The sequence below is a fragment of the Herpailurus yagouaroundi genome, unplaced genomic scaffold, assembly GCF_014898765.1.
Source record: "Herpailurus yagouaroundi ecotype Mexico unplaced genomic scaffold, PumYag 142, whole genome shotgun sequence".
In the NCBI taxonomy this organism is placed as follows: Eukaryota; Metazoa; Chordata; class Mammalia; order Carnivora; family Felidae; genus Herpailurus; species Herpailurus yagouaroundi.
Genome location: NW_024412397.1, coordinates 14,845,353 through 14,863,402, shown reverse-complemented (window position 1 = coordinate 14,863,402; position 18,050 = coordinate 14,845,353). Strand labels below are relative to the sequence as shown.

At 42.3% G+C, this 18,050-nt stretch overlaps 1 long non-coding RNA gene across 4 annotated transcripts in view; it reads right to left on the bottom strand.

Moving 5' to 3' along the window:
• Positions 1–18,050, bottom strand: part of LOC121032855 (uncharacterized) — a 72,850-nt gene continuing 54,800 nt past the window's right edge. For 2 of the 4 annotated variants that reach the window (XR_005791556.1, XR_005791553.1), the window contains one exon: positions 6,292–7,474. This is a non-coding gene — a long non-coding RNA (uncharacterized LOC121032855). Of the gene's footprint in view, positions 184–1,100; positions 1,205–1,912; positions 2,038–6,291; positions 7,475–18,050 lie in introns of those variants that run through there. The other 2 variants (XR_005791554.1, XR_005791555.1) reach the window with 2 other exon arrangements.

Genomic DNA, 18,050 nt, shown 5'->3' with positions numbered 1-18,050 from the left:
TGCTCTTCCGAAATTATATTTAACTAAAACGAAGCATTTATATGAGCTTCTGGATGGTCACCTTCTTGGTTCACTTACCTCTGGTTCATCTTTGCATTACCCCAGAGCTGTAGCTCAGTGCTGTCATATGGCAGAAATTCAAGACATTTGTTGGCTGGCTAGATATCTGGATGCAGATGAACCCTTTTAGGAAATAGAAGATAAGGTTACAAAAGTAATTTGGGTTTCAACGTGAGGATGTATCGGTTTGATGGGAAATGGAAAGTAGGATAGTCTTTGAGCACGAGCGGAATTTAGAAAAGCTGATGTGACCCTGGTGTGCAGGAGGAATTGGAGGCAGAGATCCTGGAGGCAACGGACACAGCTAAAGAGTCCTAGTGCCTGTGAAGGTGATTAGGGCTGGAATCAGACTGGGAGCAGCAGGAGTGTGACAATCATAATAACAGTACCTAGTTCTTTACAGTTACCATGGCTTTTCACACCACTATTTCGTTTGCCCCTTCAATAATTCTGCTAGGCAAATATTATCACCTTCTATAGAATTGCAAATTGATTCTCCGAAAGTGTGAATGATTTCCCCAGGAATTAAAGGCTAGGTCAGCATCAGGTCCCCAGGCAATGCTGTTTCTCATCCACCAGTACCACCAGACTACACATCAGAGGCACAGGATAAACTTCCAAACAATAAGATGTCTAGGCCCCAGCCCCAGATATTGTGACTTAATCGGTCTTCAGTGCGGACTAGGTGAGGGAGTTCCTGAAAGCTACCCAGAGATTCTAACCTGCAGCCAGGCTGCGAACCTCTGGAGAGGGAAGGGGAGGCAGAGGTGATGAGATCCAATGACGAACTGCAGAAAAATACAAATGGCATGATAAGGTCTTCAGCCCAAGGGACTGTCCTTCCCAAGAACCTCATCTCACCAAGTGCAGAATTCGATACATGCAGCTGCATTCAGGGTTAGAATCAATGGAAAATGGCTGCTTGTGACGGGATCTCAAATAGTCATCCACAGACGGTAACAGGTAAGTGTAGCACACGTGCTGGGGCAAGGGGATGGATAACTCTAAGGGTAGCGATACAGACCTTACTTCCTCTGCATTGTCCCACAGACTTCCATTCAATGGCATTAAATTGCATCCTTGGAAATGCTCCACAGGAGACTTCTCTTTTTGGATTCCCACAACTTTCCCCACTTAGTGGTCTCTGGGAAAACAACCAGTAGCAGTGCCATCCTTGAGGTTTAAGGTGGTCAGTTACGGAGGATGGCTGGAGGGGAAGATGAATTTAGGAGCCAAAACTATTTGGGATACTGGTGGCATATCCAGGTGGGAAAGATCAGCACGCATTTGGAAGTGAGAGACTGAATCATTCAGGTTAGGTCTGGGCTAGATTTTAAAGCAAACCAGGTAGAAACTGGTTAAAATTTAGGTGTGAATGAGATCACCAGGGAACTCCATAAAGAAAGAGAAGAGGTGCAAGGGGCAAATGACCGCCCTTAGTGGTTTAGGCAAGAAAAAGGATCCACACAGGTGTTTTACTGTGTCAGCCCACCTTACCTGCCTCATCGCCCACTAGTCCTTATTTGCACCACAGATTGCAGATCGTGGAGATTGTCTTTTGCCCGGAGCATGACCTTCACTTTTCTATCTCCTTGTCCTTTCTCCGGAAATGTTTCTTCTCTCTCCTCCATATGCACATAGATGCTCAGTTCTCTACAAGACCAGTTCCAAATGCCATGCCCCTCCTTTGGAGGCTTTTACTATCCTCCCATGGGGACATGACCCCTCTTTCTTTTAACCCTCATTGCACATCTTTGTAAAGCTCTTGTGCACTATAACGGTTACCTACTGCTGTGTAACACGTTACCCCCAAACTTAGAAGCTTCCCCCCAAATCAAGTATTATCTCTCACCATTCCTGGGGATCAGGAATCCAGGAGTGGCTGAGCGAGGTGGTTCTGGCTCTGGATCTTTCACATGGTTGTAAGGTGTCAGCTGGGGCTGAGAAAGGGTGAGGTAGTGCCCAGAAAAATTTTATCTGTAACACAGATAAGAATTGTCTGCCAAGGCAGGGGTTTGAGAGTCCATAAAAAGGGTAGCAATGTCTCCATGAGTAGGCGGAGAGGACACAGCACGCCCCACCTTGGATAGAGGACCTGACAGCTACAAATAATCAGCCAAGCTTCTTTTTCTCCTTCTCTGGGTCACTAGAAAAAGCTTTCTGTGGTATCCACCTTCCAGCTTCATGGAGACTGATCTTGCTCTCCACTCTTGTATGCTCAACACCAGAGATGCTCAAAGTGTCAGGTTCCCCCCTCCCACTCTTTCTTTGCTGGTAAAGGCAAAAGAAGGGAAGATGTAATAGAAGCTCTGGTCTGAGAAGCCATTACTCTGCCTTTGTTCTCCACTCTTCCTAACCAGCCTTGGGATGACGCTGACTTCTACCGGGCCAAGTCAGAGAATCTTGATGAGAGTTTCGAAATTCAAATCCAGCACAAGCTCTTTAACATCATAGATCTCATCTGCTCACACCTCTACACCTTCCTCAGGGTGTGCCCTCCAAGGAGGTTTAACAGTTTGCATTTTAAGAAAGAAAAGAGGGGTGGGACGCCTGGGTGGCTCAGTCTGTTACGCTCCGACTTCGGCTCAGGTCATGATTTCACAGTTTGTGGGTTTGAGCCCCGCGTCGGGCTCTGTGCTGACAGCTCGGAGCCTGGAACATGCTTTGGATTCTGTGTCTCCCTCTCTCTCTGCTCCTCCCCCACTTATGCTGTCTCACTCTGTCTCTCAAAAATAAAATAAAACATTAAAAAAAATTTTAAGAAAAAAAAGAAAAGGAGTAGTGAGGTACTGGAGTTGGTAAGAGTACCTGACTCCTTTTATAATTTTTTTATTTTAAAAAAATTTTTTTAATGTTTTTACTTATTTTTGAGACAGAGAGAGATAGAGCATGAGCAGGGGAGGGGCAGAGAGAGAGGGAGACACAGAATCCAAAGCAGGCTCCAGGCTCTGAGCTGTCAGCACAGAGCCCGACATGGGGCTCGAACCCACAAACCGAGAGATCATGAGCTAAGCTGAAGTCGGATGCCCAACTCACTGAACCACTCAGGCGCCCCTTGATTCCTTTTTTTAATTCAAATTTTATTCTGGTTATTCTGATCTGTACTTTATTTAACCTCTTCTCAATTTATTTTTTTTATTAACATAGTTTTATTTTACTTTTATTTTACTTAAATCCAAGTTAATTAATATACAGCTTAATAATGGTTTCAGGAGTAGAATTTAGTGATTCATCACTTACATATAACACCCTGTGCTCATCCCAACAAGTGCCCTCCTTAATGCCCATCACCCATCTAGCCCATCCCCCACTCCTCTCCTCTCCAGCAACCCTCAGTTTGTTCTCTGGATTTAAGAGTCTCTTAAGGTTCGCCTCTCTCTCTGTTTTTATCTTCTTTTTCCTATGTTCATCTGTTTTGTATCTTAAATTCCACATAAGAATGAAATCATATGATATTTGTCTTTTTCTGACTTACTTTGCTTAGCATGATACATTCTACTTCTATCCATGTTGCTGCAAATAGCAAGATTTCATTCTTTTTGATTGTCGAGTAATATTCCATTGTGTGTGTGTGTGTGTGTGTGTGTGTGTGTGTGTGTGTGTACCACATCTTCTTTATCCATTCATCAGTCAATGTATATTTAGGCTCAATCCGTTATTTGGCTATTGGTGATAGTGCTGCCATAAATATTGGGGTGCATGTGCCCCTTCAAATCAGCACTTTGTATCCTTTGGATAAATACCTAGTAGTGCAATTGCTGGATCATAGGATAGTTCTATTTCTAACTTTTTGAAGAACCTCCATACTGTTCTTCAGAGTGGCTACACTAGTTTGCATTCCCACCAATAGTACAAAAGTGTTCCCCTTTCTCCGCATCATCACCAACATCTGTCGTTGCCTGAGTTGTTAATTTTAGCCATTCTGATGGGTGTGAGGTGGCATCTCATTGTGGTTTTGATTTGTATTTCCCTGATTATGAGTGATGTTGAGCATCTTTTCATGTGTCTGTTAGCCGTCTGGATGTCTTCTTTGGAAAAGTGTCTGTTCATGTCTTTTGCCCATTTCGTCACTTATTTTTGTTTTTTGGGTGTTGAGTTGGATAAGTTCTTTATAGATTTTGGATACAGTACCTGACTCTTCTAAACACTTATCAGTGCAGTGCAGGTGAGAGCCAGAACTACCTCAAAGGAGTAGCAGCATTGAAAAAAGTCTCTAAGGCTGGTAGAGACCTAAATGTATGTATATACCAATGAGGAAGATACTGTAAAGAAAGAAATCTAGAATTAAGAAAGAATTATGTATTTGACTAATGTATATAGAAAGGTTGAATTAACAATTGTATTTGTTTAAGAATACTAGTTTACATGTATCCATGGAATACACACACACGTGTACATGTACATGTATGTGTATATATATATATATATATATATATATATATACACACACACACAAATAGTTAAATATGTAGGAAGAAAAAAAGATAATGTCAATAGATTCCAGATAGCAAAAATATTATAGGTCACATTCTCAAAGTAATAGAAGTTTAAACAAAAAACACTCCACCATCTGACATCTAATACACATTCTATTATGGTACCATAAAAATACAAAGTATTTAGAAAAAACAGAAATTAGAACCACACATATTAAAACTTAAGGTATTTAGCCAAAATTGTGCCCAGAAACAAGTTTGACGTTTTAAAAGCTTTAACTGTTATTCGAGAAAGGTTGAAAAAAGAAAATCTAGTCATTTGAATGTGGGAGCTAGAAGAAGATTACAAGATACCTAAAATAAAGAAAAGGAAGAAAATAATTGAGGTAAAAAGCCCAAATTAATAAAATTAGGGATTGGTCAACAAATTCGAGAACTTTGTATGTGAGAAAAAATAAGCAAAGTAGTCCATATCTGAAAAGTTAAATGAAGAAAAAAATAAAAACAACACCACAAATTTAGAACAGGGGAAGTATGCGACAACAAATATGGAGGGGACTTTAAATAGATAAGCATAGACTTGCATATGCAATTCTCACACCATATTCAAGTCTATGCTAATAAATTTCAAAATCTGGCAATTTTCTAAAAAAACGGAAATTTCCAAAATTGAAACTAGAAATACCATAATGTACTAGTAAAGCAATAACAAGAACTGTCAAAGAACTACTTCCTAATAAGGCTCCAGAACCAGATCATTTACTAATAGATTCTCTCAAGTTCTCAAAGGAGGAAGATTCACATCCTCCATATTTGTTCCAGGGCACGTAAAAAAGGCAATTACCCCATTCATTTTGTGATCCTTCCCTTCATTTTCTTTTGCCCCTATATTTCACCATTTATTTATTTTATTGGTCTTTTACACTCAGTTAACCTCGTATTCTATCAAACTTGCAGCCTCACAAAAGTCGTTTCAAAAGTGTTTTTGCTTCTGAGGAGTTTTGAATAGGCTGTGACACAGGTTTATAGATGAGAAGAAAACAAGAAAATGTTTTTCTCATCCTTTTCAGAATCCGAACTTTCAATAATAAGTATCTACAATGTGGGTGACCTTATCCTGCGCTTTTTAACACAGGCAAATGGTTTGTGATTATTATCCTGTCTCTTTGTATTGTAATTTTAATACACAATTTTGGGGGGCTTAGTTTAGTTTATTTGATGTCCTTCCCTCTTAAAAAATCTCTGCTCATACTCAAAGGTCGAGGCCAAAATCCTGATGTTGCAATTCTTATCTTTGCAATGACTTTATAACCATGAATGCTGTTCCTTACCAATATTTTTTTCTGAATATCAGCTGAATATTCAGGATCACCCCTCTGTAAACAAGTCGGAGTTATATGAGAAAATGAAGAAAACTGCTTGACTTTAGGAAGAAAGTTGCCATCATGCCTGGCCCAGTTGCTGGGAGCTTGAGCAACCTGGAAACCTAGGAAATATTTCCAATTTGCAGAACTGTATTCACCAATTTCAAGGGCAAAACTAACGAAAGGCAAGTTTTGCCACCATCCTTCTCTGTTGTGCTTCTTCCATGGGGGTAGGCGGGAGAAGTCCTTTCTCTCCCCATCCACGGTGATTTGAATCCTTCCAGGGGCGCCTGGATGGCTCAGTTGGGTAAGTGTCCGACTTTGGCTCAGGTCATGGTCTCACAGTTCGTGGGTGGGAGCCCTGCATCGGGCTCTCTGCTGTCAGCATGGAGCCTGCTTCAGATCCTCTGTCCCCCTCTGCCTCTGCCCCTCCCTTACTTGTGTTCTCTCTCTCTGTCTCTCTCAAAAATAAACTTAAAAAAAGATGAATCCTTCCAAAAGGGAAAGGACTCAGTTTTGCTGAAAGCTTTCATAGTTAATTCAATGCAATCAAAATCATTCATCTTTGAAGCTGTCAGCACCTGGAATGCTGATAGGCATTCATTCCCTTCCCTCTGCCTCCTTTGAATTTTGTTACCAGGGAACTAACTGCATTAAAGTTAAAACACACACACACACACACACACACACACACACTCTTGTAGTTTGATGAAAGGTACAACTTAACGTTTTGTTCCTTGGAGCCCAGAACCGTAACTAGTACCGAGTTTACACTTAATAAGTGTTATTTGAAACTAAATAAAATCAAATTGAATTGAATTCAGCTAAAATAGGGGTATAAAGACAAAGCTATGGGAGCAACAGAGGAGAGAAGTTTCTAATTCTGCCTGGGAGCATTAGAAAAAGTCCAAATAAAAATAACACAAAATGTGTTTGGAGGAGTCAAACACACCATTTTGACAATGCAATTTAATTGCATGGAGAAAACATTTGTTTAATTTTAATAATAAATGCTTACACATTTTTGCACAGCATTTTAATCTTTGAAACCCTTCCAGGCGCTAAATAATTGAATTTTCTAGATTACATTCTTCAAAAATCATCCACATTGATTTAATGTTCCCAGCAGAGTAGTTAAAGGAAAATGTACACAAATTAAAGCAGAGACAGCACAAACTCAGGACTCTTCTCCACATTATTTGGACCACCCACTACCCAAGAGGTGGTACCAAAAGGAGACAGATGGCCCTGATTCTGTCCGTGAGAAGTAGAAGCCACCCCTATCAGTGCAGACACCAATGTCACCTGATCACATGCACAAGGGAGATCAGCAAAGAAAACACCCAGATCCTCTGAGCCCTAAAAGGCAAAATAACAGCATCCAGGGGTCCATATGGGCTATTCTTCTCAACACCCGCTTTCTACAGTCACCTCTTTCCTAGTAAACGGAAGAGCTTCTAGGAACAATGTTGCTCTTTGAAGATCTCTCTAATCATGTGAGCTGAGGTTTCTACGCTGGAATCCACGTGTGCTGGGATGTCTGTGTCTGTAAACAGATGCTTGATGGGACTTTTCTTGTTGTCCTAAGTCCATCTGCAGCCTATTTAAGAAAGACTAGAAATAAGAAAGAGTAATTAGAGAAAGTTACCAAATGAAAGAGGGAAGGCTTCCTTCCACTCCAGGCCAGAGATGGGAGGGAACTGAAAGCCACCCCCGCCTCAGCCCCCACCAGAGAGGCTGGGTTGTCCTCAAGAAAACACTGGGAGATGGAGCGCCTGGGTGGCTCAGTTGGTTGAGCGTCCGACTTCGGCTCAGTTCATGATCTCACAGCCCGTGAGTTCGAGCCCCACGTCGGGCTCTGTGCCGACAGCTCGGAGCCTGGAGCCTGCTTCGGATTCTGTGTCTCCCTCTCTCTCTCTGCCCCTAACCCACTCACATTCTGTCTCTGTCTCTCTCAAAAATAAATAAACATGAAAAAAAAAAAAAAAGACATTAGGAGGGCAAAGAAACGAGGAAGAAGACCCATCCTTCCCTGCTGGGTCTCTGAGCCCAGAGGGTGAGGCTGAGAGTCCGGGAGGAAGAAGCTCTGGACTGAATGGGAGACTGAAGTTTTGATTTCGACTAGAAGAGACACTTTAACCCTTGAAAATGAGTCACAGCTACTTAAGTGAGATTATTCTTATAACTGAAAGCCACTCCTAAGCAATGAGATGTGTCCACTGTGCCATCATGGATCAGGGAGCAGAGATCCGGCAACGCCATGAAAGGAAAAAGAAATCGCGCCATGTCCTGTTTGTATCCACTGAGATCATTGCATTTAATAAACTAGTTACACAATCTTACAATGTCACCTCATTTGTCCTAACACGGTCAAGGAAATACGCTATTACGTAGTTGATTCTGTTAGCAGTTGTAATGACCCGGCTGGCTTAACTACATGGTAATCCAAATAATGGTGCAAAAATCAAATCAAATAAACAGCCACACAAAAGGTTGACTGAATGGCCACGGAGAGCAGCAGCTTTAGACTTCTCTCCCTTTTGCCCCCATAACTCTCAATAAAACTGAATAATAAAATTCAGACCAAGCTGTCATTAAGATGACATTATGACTTGTCTGGATAATCAAAACCTGGCAGACAGTCAGTGTAATTGTGGTTTTAAACAAACACTTTTCCACTCAGAAACAGGTAAAGGGACTAGCCCCAATGATTAGTAAGGACCAAGTTTAGCTGGAGAAACAAATTTCAGCCTACCCTTCAGAAGTCCCAGGCTTAAGCTACTTTTTAAAAGGTCAAAATGCTTAAGTGATGACAACCCATACAAGTTGTTGTGAAAACGGTCTCTTGATTTTGAATCACTGAGATGCCCAGTTCTCATCTGTCACCTGCACTGTGAACTGCACGCATTTTCTCCTGTTAGCAGGGTCAGTCATAGCGACCAAAACAAAACAAAACACGACAACTGAACTGATCAGGAGATAGCTAAATGGATCAACCAATAAAATTTGGAACGCTTTGTAATTGCATGATAATGACAGAATCTACAATAATAAAATGGCTCACAATTTGAATTTATAATCCCTACTTACTTCATAAAGCCCTAGCATTTTAGAGGCAAGATTATCTATTCACAAGGCTTCTGCCCAACTCATGTAAGAGGATTCTATTATGGTTAAACTGGAGATAAAATGGGAGTTTTAATATGATTATAGGTCAGTGGTTTTTGAATTGTTAATGTATAAAAGACCCCAGAGGCATATGCTGAATATATAGTCCGTGAAAGACAAAATTAAATAAACAAAAAGCAATTTACAAGCTGGAAAACATTTTTTCGTTCTCATGGAGCGTTATAACACATGTCCTCTAGCATCCAACTTAACAGGGCTGAGCTGACACCACAGAAAGGAGGCAAGTAAATTAATTTCGCTTCATAGGCCCAGAACTAGAAGAAAATGGTTTGTGGAAAAGCTTTTCAAAATTGAAAACATGAACCACAGGGGTAGACACATGATTCCCGAGGGGCATGGAAGTTCCTGAAAATGAGATTCATCCTAGTGATGCAACAAGATAATGAAGATGGCATATATTTATTTATGTGTTTATTTACATTTGTTCTACCCTACCCACTTTCCGAAAGAATTGTAGTGAATGAGAAAATCCTGGAGAACAAGGGAGATATTTTCAGTCTGGGTCAGCCAGTGTCTTGAACATATCTGCAAGGCTGTCATACTAAGTAGGGTACCTATGAGGGGTCTTACACACAGCTTCCCCTTTTGCCCTTCAAGGAAGCCCTTGGCTTATAACCCACGTCCTTATTTTGTTGACCCTTGGCTCCCGGTTGCTCATTTAGGCCATTGATTTCTCACCCTAAGATGCCTATCTGGTAACAGCTGTCCAGAGGAGACAGCTGACCCTCCCCATCGGTGTCATTGCACACACACACTGGAAACTGGGAAGAGACACACACGTGCCTGCTTTGCAGCAGCCTAGCACCTGAGAAACTTTGTCCCAGCCACCCCTCCTAGGTGATGGTTTGAAAACAAGAGACACGGTGGGTTTGGTTGCAAAACTTATCAGAAGTGGTCACTGGAGGCTCTCAGAGTCCCTGATTCTCCAGCACTGACTGGGTATCTAGCAGATGCTAACAACCCCGAGTAGTTAGTATAAGACCACTCTCGCCTCAAATGCCAGTGCAAATGGGATGCCCAGGCTGCTCGCACTTCCTTCCGACTTGGCTATAAATTCTAGGGTTCCCATGCCCCCCTTTCAGTTTTGATGGTTACCTGGAACAACTCCCAGAATCTAGGAAAATGCTATACTTACTACTACAGTTTATTATAAAGGGTACAAATGAACAGCCAGATGAAGAGGTCCAGAGGGTGAGGTCCAGAGGAGCCCTGAGCACAGGAGCCTCTGTCTCCCTGGAGTTGGGGCACACCATCCCCCTGGCACATGGAGGGGTTCACCAACTTGGAAGATCCCTAGACTCCCTCATTTGGGGGTATGGATGGAGGTTTCATTATGGCAGCATGATTGAGTAAATCCTTGGTCGTTGGTGACTGAATTCAAACTCCAGCCCCTCTTCCCTCCTCAGAGTCAGGGAGTAGGGCTGAAAGTCCCAACCTTCTAATCATGGCCTGGTCTTTCCGGCCACCAACCCCCATCCTGAAGCTGTCTAGGGATTCTGCCAAAAGTCACCTCATTAGCAGAAACTCAGGTTGAGTAGTTAAGAGGAGCTCATTATAAATAACAAAAGATGCTCCTATCACCCCTATACCTCAGGAAATTCCAAGCGTTTTAGGAGCTCTGTGCCAGGACCTGGGACAGAAGTGAAACATGTATTTCTCATCTAGCATTAAACCTCAAAGGGCTGTGAGATCCTCTAATCCAGACCAACTATCCCACAGTAAGATCAAATAAGGCCCATTTCCTTTTCACCTCCACAAACCCCCTGCGTATCTAGTGGAGATTTCAGTTTTGTTCCATCCACATTTCCTACAAGCTGATTCTGAGTGTTAGTCACTGCCAGGGGCAGGAGAGTGAGACCCGGAGCTCGTTCACCCCACTGGCTAACACTGAAGAGTGGGGTCCCTGCTCTATCCCATTCCATCCGTTAACTATCTTATGCAATAGGATCCATGTTACAGATGAGGACCCTGAGGGCCAGAGAAGTCAAGGAGGGCCAAGGTCATATGCCAGTAAGCTGTGGAAATGTCACTTGAGCTCTCAGGTCTGTCTAGCTCCAGGGTTTGAGCTCTTTACTTGGTACCCCTCTGCCTCGCAGCCACAGTGACAGCAGACTACTGTGGAAGGAACCACTGGATCAGGATTAAAGTAACCCGCAAGGATCACAAATAACAGGAATTGGGCATGTCTTCACAATTGATGCTTCCGACAGTGTGGCTCTGAGGGGGACATCTTTGGCTCCCATGAGTGGGCACTTTGAGTTACTGACGACATCATGGATGCAACCACACACACAAAAAAGTTTAATATAATCAAAATAAATTGTTTTAAAAACAAAAAAAAAGTTTCCCTCAAAACAAAACCTCATTAATTCAGATGCCACTAATTCAAGGTCAGTGCGTATTAATAGGAACCAGGCTGAATTTTACCTTTGCAAACACTTTCCTAATAAATCGGGAAATTAATTGCATTGTGGTGTGAGATTTATTATATTCATTATCAGGTTCCAGAGCACTATATTATTCTCAATTAAAGTTCTGCAATGCTATTTTGACTATTTTCATCATCATTATTATTTTCAATCCATACTTGCAAAACTTAATAGAAGGGTAAAATATAGTTCCTGGCGTATGTAATATATAGATATTAGAAATATTTATGCAGCTTGTATTTGTTTATTTTTACAAAATTTGCATAATCAATTTAGCAAGTTTATATTGTTTAATGCTTGTTTACAGAAAAATATATATTTCTGAGGTATATTCTATAGAATTTTTACAAAGAATGTGGTTCAGGCGGTTATTTCCTAGGTAATGATATCATTCATAATAAAAACTGCAAGACTTATAAGACTCCAGTAGCATTGGGATTTAGAAGTTATTTAACAGTAAATCTCTAGGGAGATCCTAAAGGTTCTTCCAAGCTATAAATATGTTCAATTGCTTCACATGTGTGAAACAAATCGTCTTCTTTATGGAGTATTTGCTAGACTAAAGGACCTTTTCCCCCTTATTTCAGGTTCAAGTGAGATGTGAATGTGAAGGGCCATGGTCAAGCCAATGAACCACAAGGACATCTTCCTCTGCATGGAATGAACACAAACACATATGAAGTCCACTGTGTGGGCTTTCCTGTCTGCTCCGCCCCTCCAAAAAAATCTGCGCGTCCTATCCTGGCTCTTAATATGTTCAAAACTTGCCAACAGTAGTGATCGAAACACAGATTGACCCTAAAGCAATCTACTGAAATGGAGGCAGGTTTTGCAAAAGTCAAAATCAAATTTACTATCAGCGGTTTTGAATGAAAAAAAAAAGGGGGGAATAAAGAACAAATTTTGGTGGGAAAGGGCCCTCATAGATTGAACGTAGCTGTCAAGGAGCTGCTCCTGGGGCACAGAGGAGGGGAGCACCATAGGTGGGATCCTCGCTGGCCAATGGACTCACCCGCGAAGGCCACCCACCACAGGACCCACTCGCGAGGCCAATGTCCTCCCTTCAGCTATCTCAGACCACCGTTATAGAAGAACCTCAGGAATTCGGGTTTACCGGATTTGGAATCTGACAGCCTTCATAAAACCATAAAACATTAAGACTGAGGGATGTGAGCGAGTACATTACCCAGTCTCCTCATCTCACGGATGGTACAGATGAGGACACTGAGGACAAAAGATAGCTAAGTGACTTGTCCAAGGTTATGGGTTCCTGAAGAGAATCTTCTCCTCCCTGCCAAACTATGTTCATGGTCGTTATTGTGGGTTGAATTGTGTCCCCCCAAAAGATGTTTGAGCCTCAAGCCCAGGTAAGTGTGTGTGTGTGACCTTATTTGGAAATAGGGCCTTTGCAGATATACGTAAGTTAAAATGAGGTCCCACTGGATTTGGGTGAGACTTAATCCAATGACCGATGTCCTCATAAGAGGAGGGAAATTTGGACACAGACATAATGGAAAGAAAGGAAGGAGGTGATGACAGAGGCAGAGGTTGAAGCAATCCAGCTGCCAGCCAAGAAGCGCCAATAGTTGTGAGAAGCCAGGAGAAGCTGGAAGAGGCAAGGAAGGATCCTTCCCCACAGCCTTCAGAGGGAGCACGGCCCTGCCGGCACCTTGATCTTGGATTTCTGTTCTCCAGAACAGAGAAACAATAAATTTCTATTGTTAAAGCCACCCACTTTGTGATAACTTGTTAGAGCAGTCCTAGGGAACTAATCCAGTAACGTTCACGTATAACAGCATCAAAACCCGTTCCATACAAAGATCGTTTACAGCGACGTAAATCTCCAGTGAAGATTCACAACTAACCACAAACACATATCCCAAAAAGCTTATTTATTAGGCACTTGCCATTTTTTTTTCTTTTTTAAGGTTTATTTATCTTGAGAGAGAGAGAGAGAGAGAGAGAGAGAGAGAGAGAATCCCAAGTAGGCTCTGAGCTGTCGGCACAGAGTCCAATGTGGGGCTCGAACTCACGAACCACAAGACCATGCATGACCTGAGCTGAAGTCGGATGCTTAACCAACTGAGCCACCCAGGCGCCCTGAGCATCTGCCCTTTTCTTAAGTGTCATACTTTACTTCATATCATCTTTATAACAACACAATGATGTATGATTCACCCATTTTAAGGATGAACAAATAAAAGCCTGGAGAAATTTAAGGAACTTGCACAGAGTCAGTATGCTAGTAAATGCTGAAGTTGGAAATCAAACCTGGGAATGTGCGCCTCAAAACCCATGCACTTAGCACTACCTCAGGCCAGCTGCATATGGCGGGTCAGCCTGCACACTGAGTGTACCAGAGTTGTGCAAGATGGCAGCCCCGCCCTGGGCCATGGGGTTGCAATCGCTGCAAACAAGTTGTGTGAGAGGAATGGCCAGACATACCCAAGTTGTTTAATGGGCCAGTAAAACAGCAATCTGATTCTAATAGTTCACCTCCTTACCAAGAATTCCTCTATATCCACACCACCATGTTCATTCATTCTTTCCCATAATAAACGTAGGCTACATACCTTCATCTGCCAGCTGCTCCCTTGGGTGCATCGGTGGCCACTCAGAGAATGAAACGTTAGCTTTGCCCTGACTGAGCTCGCAGGGAAGTTGTGGCTGAAGTTAGAAAGACTAGTTCTTGCCTGAAAGAGCGCCAGAAAACCTCCCTGTGTTTTGCAGATGCTAGCACTTCGGTGAATTTAGGATTTTCCTCTACGTATTAAAAAGGTAGCTCAGAAGACCCACAGCAGTAGAGCACTGATTGGACCCTTTGAATTTCTTCTCACTCACCCAGAGGCAGGGGAATGAAAGTTCAGAAACAGGAGACTGAAGCAGAGGAGCACATTTCCCAAGCACGCTCCAAGGACAAGAAAATGAATTTGGTTTCATGCTCTTCACAGCTAGAGTTTGGGGGCAAATGAGTGATTTTAAGCCACAAGAAAGGCATGAAAGCAGCACGAGCAAGGACATAGGAGGCATGAATTTAAGGCGTATAGAGAGCTATCAGACGAGTGCAGCCATAGCCCACTGTGTGCGTGTGTGCGCGCGCGTGTGTGTGTGTGTGTGTGTGTGTGTGCGTTTACCTGCACCCAGGTACATATGCACAGACATACACACACAGTGGGTTGTAGGGACAGTGTTGGTTGGTGATGCAGGCAAGGTAGATGGGTGCAGCTGAGCTCAGGTGTTTACCAAAGGGGCGCCTGGGTGGCTCAGTGGGTTAAGCGTCCAACTGCAGCTCAGATCATGATTTCACGATTCACAAGTTCAGGCCCTGCATCCGGCTCTGTGCTGACAGCTCGGAGCCTGGAACCTGCTTTGGATTCTGTGTCTCCCTCCATATCTGCCCCTCCCCTGCTCACACTGTGTGTGTGTGTGTGTGTGTGTGTGTGTGTGTGTGTGTCTCAAAAATAAATAAACATTAAAAAAATTTTAAGCGTTACTTTTAAATGTGATCTTTCTCCTCTTCTGCAGTCATGACTAAGAGCCTGGCCTGAATAGAGAAGCTTCACAACTTTCAATGTCAAAGTTTTTTTTTTTTTCAATTTTAAAGTTCTAATAACAAAATGAAGATCTCTCTTACTGCGAATTTTTTTACAGATTAAGAATCATTCCCTATACATATCTATGTTACAAACTGCCACAGAAACTAATTTTGTCTAGCTCAAAGATTAGCTCTAGACCAGAGGTTGGTAGACATCTTCTATGAAGGGCCAATGAGCCAATGTTTTTTTTTACGTTTTGCAGGCCTTACGGTCTCTGTCATACCAACTCTGAAGTTACAGCGTGAAAGCAGCCATATGCTATATGTAAATAAGTGAATATGGCTGTTTCAATAAAATTTTATTTACAAATGAGGCAGGAGCAAATTTGGTCTATGCACAATAGTTTGCCAATTCCTGCTATAGCCACATAACCTTATCCCTGTTCAGTCAAGGAATGTTTAACCCACTTTTGTAACTGGCCAATTTTCACTGTCTTATTATTCAGTTTTCTCCTCAGGTTGATCATTCAGATTAATATTTCATACATATTTATATAAGCACTGACTTTCTTCATCCCTGGGGCAGCATCATATAGATTAGAAAGCATTCCAAAGAATAGTTTTACCATTTCGCTTTCTTTGTTATCAGTAACTCTCTTCTAGAGTCCCTTTAGTTTATATGATCTTTGTAGAAAGTGTGGCTAGGCATCCAAAATGCTGTCCCTCTAAGGGGACAAGGTCATAGAGAGATAGCAGAGGGTCTTGCCAGCCTTGACTTTGTATTTCAAGATTTTATTAAAAGCATGCCTGGGAGGGGCGCCTGGCTGGCTCAGTCAGTAGAGCATGTGACTCTTGATCTTGGGGTTGTGAGTTCGAGTCTCACACTGGGTGTATGTATGTATTGCTTAAAAATAAGAAAAATAGGGGCACCTGGGTGGCTCAGTCGGTTAAGTGTCCGACTTAGGCTCTGGTCATGGCTTCACAGTTCGTGAGTTCAAGTCCCACATCAGGCTCTGTGATGGCAGCTCAGACCCTGGAGCCTGCTTTGGGTTCTGTGTCTCCCTCTCTCTCTGCCCCTCCCCTGCTCGCACTCTGTCTCTCTCCCAAAAATAAATAAACATTAAAAAATATAAGAAAAATAAATACAGGGGTGCCTGGGTGGCGCAGTCGGTTAAGCGTCCGACTTCAGCCAGGTCACGATCTCGCGGTCCGTGAGTTCGAGCCCCGCGTCGGGCTCTGGGCTGATGGCTCAGAGCCTGGAGCCTGTTTCTGATTCTGTGTCTCCCTCTCTCTCTGCCCCTCCCCCGTTCATGCTCTGTCTCTCTCTGTCCCAAAAATAAATAAACGTTGAAAAAAAAATTAAAAAGAAAAAAAAGAAAAATAAATACAAAATAAATAAAAGTACGTCTGGGAATTTTCTCTGCACTTTAGAGCTAGAAGGCCACACACCTCATTATTCTACTCCACAAAATATTCCTTATCAGACAGTAAACAACATAGTTACCCTTCAGCTTGTGGAAGCAGAAAGATTCATGACTCAGAATCTCAGAATCAAAAAGTATCTCAGACAGTGGCAGTTCCCAATCATATGTGGGTCCTTTGAAGTAAAAGAAACAGGAAGGCACATTATGAATGCAAAATTAGGTACAAAAGTGAATTTTCTTTTAAATGAGAAAAAAAATGTCAACAGATAGAAACTCTAAAAAGCTGAGAAATACTACAACCATTTTATTTCAGATTACCTTTTGGGTTTCTAATAACATACTTCCTTTTGCCACATTTAAAATTTTGGCTGGGTTTAGGGATGCCTGGGTGGCTCAGTCCGTTAAGTATCTGACTTTGGCTCAAGTCATGATCTCTCGGTTTGTGGGTTCGAGCCCCATGTCGGGCTCTGCGCTGACAGCTCAGAGCCTGGAGCCTGCTTTGGATTCTGTGTCTCCCTCTCTCTCTGCCCCACCCCCCTGCTTGCACTCTGTCTCTCCCTCGCTCTCAAAAATAAGTAAGCATTAAAAAAATAAAAAATAAATTTAAAAAAGTCAATATCGATAGTGATACAAAGATAGTGATACAAAGTGATACAAAGATAGTGTATCACTTAATCGATAGTGATACAAAGATCTGCACATTTATGGAAATGTGTGGCCCATTGCTAGGCCTTGAAAGGGTCTGTGAAGAGGAGAATCCACAAGTTTTGGCTTCATTATCATCATGGTAAACCCACCTCTGACCTTCAAAAGCACTTAGTTTAGGTTTCATATCAATTAGTTACCCCTGGTGGTTAACCAGCCTCTTCATAAACACCCCCTGTAATACTTAATTTATTACTTCCCAAAGCACCCCTATCCGTTTTTAGGCATTGTGTTAGTCAGGGATCTCCAGAGAAACAGAGACATTAGGATAGATATAAATACACATAAGAAGAAATTTATTATAGGAACTGGCTCAGCAGTTCTCAGGGCTGAGAAGTGGTATGATCTGCTGTCTGCAAGCTGAAGAGCGGGGAAAGCTGGGGCTATTTCAGTCTGAGACCGAAGGCCCGAGGACCAGCTGCACCCACGTCCGAGGGCAGGAGAAGATGCATGTCCCAGCCCAAGTAGAGAGTGAATTCCCCTTTCTTCAACCTTTTGGTTCTATCTGGGCTTTCAACAGATTGGATGACGCTCACCCACACACTGGTGAAGGCATCGTCTTTACTCAGTCTACTGATTCAAATGCTAATCTCTTCTGGAAACGCCTTTGGAGACACACCCAGAAATAATGTTCTACCCATTATCTGGGCATCCCTTAGCTCAGTCAAGTTGACACATAAAATTAATCATCATGGGCATCTTATTATTTTTGAACTGTGGTAAACCAAATCCCACCTCCTAATAACTACTATCCAGTGGTTCTAAGCCTCCCCCTTTATTTTTGAAAGTTTGCTTATTAATTAATTTATTTAAAAGTAATCTCTATGCCCAATGTGGGGCTCAAACTCACAACTCCAAGATCAAGAGTCACATGCTCTTCTGACTGAGCCAACCAGACACCTCCTAAG